Raw genomic sequence first — 4274 nt, 5'->3', positions numbered from 1 at the left:
CATTCTCTTAATTCATTCTCATGACAACCCTAGGCATCTAGCGTAGTTTCTGGCAAATAGTAAGTATTCAATAAATACTTTCTAAAAGATCATCCGTGTAACAATAATAGTAACTAACATTTATTTTGTCTTCTGTGGGTCAGCATCCATTCTAAACATTTCACATGCATTAACTTAAATTTCAACACAAGGAGCTAGTGACCATTATTATCAATTTTAGAGATGTTTATCGATTATAACTTTTTAGTGATTTTGGCTCTAATGGGTGTCAGCTGCTGGCAGGAGTTGTAGTGATAGCAATAGTATTTTCAGTCCTTTCAGTATTTCAAGGTGGTAATACTTGGGCAGACCCAGACTGATTGTGATAATGTCTCTAACAGTGCAACAAAAGTTACAAGCTTGTGGGCTCTACCTCAGGACTATTAGTTTCTGATTTTTGGGTATCACTCTTCTTCCTTTTGTCCCACTCCCTTTCTCCCTTTTACTATGCCATGTATCCAAAATCTTTGTAACTAATTTTATTTCAATAGTTTTTGGTTACATGGATGAGTTATTTAATGGTGAATTCTGGGATTTCAGTGCACCCATCACCCAAGCAGTATATGCACTGTACCCAATACATAACCAATTATTTTAAGAGTTGGGGTCTCGTAATCCCAGCACTTTGGGAGGCCGAGGCGGGCGGATCACAAGGTCAGGAGATCGAGACCACGGTGAAACCCCGTCTCTACTAAAAATACAAAAAATTAGCCGGGCGCGGTTGTGGGCGCCTGTAGTCCCAGCTACTCGGGAGGCTGAGGCAGGAGAATGGCGTGAACCCGGGAGGCGGAGCTTGCAGTGAGCCGAGATCGCGCCACTGCACTCCAGCCTGGGCGACAAGAGCGAGACTCCGTCTCAAAAAAAAAAAAAAAAAAGAGTTGGGGTCTCCCTCTATCACCCAGGCTGGAGTGCAGTGGCATGATCACAGCTCACTGCAGCCTCAAACCCCTGGGCTCAAACTATCCTCCCACCTCAGCCTCCCAAGTAACTGGGACTACAGGCATGCACCACCACTCCTGGATAATTTTTAAAAATGTTTTTGTACAGACAGGGTCTCGCTATGTTGCCTAGGCTAGTGTCAAACTCCTGGCCTTAGGCAATCCTTCAGCCTCTGTCCCAAAACGCTGGGATTACAGGTAAACCATCGTGCCCAGCCAGTAACTTTTTTTTTTTTTTTTTTTTTTTTTTTTGAGACAGTGTCTCACTTTGTCTCCCGGGCTGGAGTGCAGTGGCGCAATCTTGGCTCACTGTAACCTCCGCCTCCCAGGTTCAAGCGATTCTCCTGCCCCAGCCTCCCGAGTAGCTGGAATTACAGGTGCATGCCACCATGCCCAGCTAGTTTTTGTATTTTTAGTAGAGATGGGGTTTCACCATGTTGGTCAGGCTGGTCTCGAACTCCTGATCTCAGGTGATCTGCCTGCCTCAGCCTCCCAGAATGCTGGGATTACAGTCGTGAGCCACTGCGCCCGGCCAACTAATTCTTTTTATTAAATTCCCTTTTTGAAACACCAAGAGTAATTTCTCTTTACCAGGCTGGACTTTGAATAAGACCTAAAAGAACTTAAAGATGAAACTACTGATTCTCTATTGACAATCTTTGAGAAACAGTGATGATTACAAGAATAGCAACAGAGGGTTGAAAACAACAAAGCACTGTACTTTTTTAAAGCTTTGGGTTTTTGGGGGTTTTTTGTTTGTTTGTTTGTTTGTTTTTGGAGACAGAGTCTCACTCTTGTCACTCAGGCTGGAGTGCAGTGGCATGATCTTGGCTCACTGCAACCTCCACTTCCCAGGTTCAAGCGATTCTTGTGCCTCAGCTTCCTGAGTAGCTGGGATTACACACATGTGCCACACACCGGGATAATTTTTTGTATTTTTAGTAGAGACGAGGTCTCACTATGTTTGCCAGGCTGGTCTCGAACTCCTGAGCTCAAGTGACCCCCCTGCCTCCGCCTCCCAAAGTGCTGGGATTACAGATGTGAGCCACTATGCCAGGCCTTTAAACCTTTTATATTGTAAAGAATAACACATACAGAAAAGTGAGCACACAAATATGTAACTCAACGGTTTACCAGGAATCAAACAGCCATGTAACCAGCACCCAGGTCATGAAAAAGAACATCTCCAGCAGCCCAGAATTCCCCTGCCAACTAGTAAGGCCTTTCTCTTCCACCTAAGTAATCATTAACCTGACTTTTAGGAGAATCATGCCCTTTTTTTTTTAATAGCTTTTCCACCTACACATGCATCCCTGAACATTAGTGGCTTAGTTTCACTGTTTTTTTTTTTGTTTGTTTGTTTTTGTTTTTAATTTGAGACACGGTCTTGCTCTGTTGCCCAGGCATGAACCAATATGCCCCGACTTAGTTTTGCTGTTTTTTGAACTTTTACATATATGTAATCAAGATCTATTATTCTGTGTCTGGCTTCTTTCACTCAACATTATATTGCTGAGATCCACCCATTCCTATGCAAGAAACTATTCATACATTTTATTGCCGTATAATATTTCATTGTTTGAACAAACATGGCTACTCAACAAGGTCTGATCTGAGACCGTATTTTAAAAGTAGATAACATCAGGCACAATACCAATTAGGTGGCTTGTTGAGGATGACCAAGATAATAAAGATCTAGTTGCTTACACTAGAAAGAGAAGGCTTGGGGCAAAGAAGAAAAGAAGTCACAGCTATCTTACAATTTTTAAAGAGCTATTATGTAGAAGAGGAATTGAAACTATTCTCTGCACTTTTAGAGGGCAGAATTAGAACCAATAGGGAGATAGCATAAATAGGTATATTTCAGCCATCTTGTTTACTATATTCTTGTCCTTACCATCCCATAAAGTTGGAGATAACTCTGGTCAGATAGGCATGCTGTAGCAGCCCTAAATATAGATAAACTAAAATGATCTGCATGACTAGCTGCCTGAGCCAAAGTTTCCAAACACAATAAAACGATACTAGAAATAATCCTTAGCATTCTCTGCATGCTTTCCTTCGAGAGAAACTTTTCAGTTGGAGCAAGCAGAGGCAAATCGGTAGGCTAGGAACTGTAGTAGATACTGACTAGTGTCAAGAGAACTAAAAATGTGGAGACCTCTGAATTGAAAAATTAGGATGCCATTTGAGTTTCACACTAATCTTAAAAATCATTCCCTATACCAGATCATGTTGTGAATATTTCTAACAAAAAGGTGACCTTGAATATATAAAGTCTGAGGAAAAAAGAGCAGAAATTTCTTAGAGCTTGTGTGTGTGTGCACACGTATGTGCGCATGTGCATGCTTTTTGCCTTAGGGAGTTATAAAGTTCAAACCAGATAAAGTAAATATAAACACTTTATAAACTCTTAGGTGCATTAAACTGGAAGATTAACTTAAAGAAAAAACAAAGTTTCAAAGAACTCTCAGAAGAATCAGCCTAAAGTTCGAAACCAGGGTTTAGGCTGAATGATTTTTCAGAAATGAAGTTCCTCAAAATTTCCTAATGAAATTCTTGGACAGAATTAAAGACATAAGAAGAATCCACCTCCAGAGAGGGAGTTAATTTTATGCATAATGAATAAACGCTAAAGGGTATACCATTATACTGAGAGCCTCAGGTCAAAATTTTGCTAAGAAAATAGCCTCTTCTAGTCTACCACCTCTTTAAATACACTGGAAGAGGTTTTCCTTTTATAGGCCCATCAAAGCACTAAATGGGTTGCCTGAGTGGTAATTGCAGAAATGGCTGATAACCAAAGTGGGTTTTGCTAACATTTCTTCACCTAATCTAAGTGTACTGAAGAAAAAGGTATGGAACCTAGTGTTAATAGTGAATGGTAGGATAAAAAAGCTCTCCTAGAGCTTTCAAATTCATGTTAATATTTGGTGGTGAATGGCCGGGCGCCGTGGCTCACGCCTGTAATCCCAGCACTTTGGGAGGCCGAGGAGGGCGGATCACGAGGTCAGGAGATCGAGACCATACTGGCTAAAACGGTGAAACCCCGTGTCTACTAAAACTACAAAATAATTAGCCGGGTGTGGTGGCGGGCGCCTGTAGTCCCAGCTGCTCCGATGGCTGAGGCAGGAGAATGGAGTGAATGTGGGAGGCGGAGCTTGCAGTGAGCGGAGATCGCGCCACTGCACTCCAGCCTGGGTGATAGAGCGAGTCTCAAAAAAAAAAAAAAAAAAAAAAAAAAGGCCGGGCGCAGTGGCTCACGCCTGTAATTCCAGCACTTTGGGAGGCCGAGGC

This window comes from Macaca mulatta, chromosome X (assembly GCF_049350105.2).
Source record: "Macaca mulatta isolate MMU2019108-1 chromosome X, T2T-MMU8v2.0, whole genome shotgun sequence".
NCBI lineage: Eukaryota > Metazoa > Chordata > Mammalia > Primates > Cercopithecidae > Macaca > Macaca mulatta.
Note: the sequence above shows the minus strand (reverse complement) of the source record.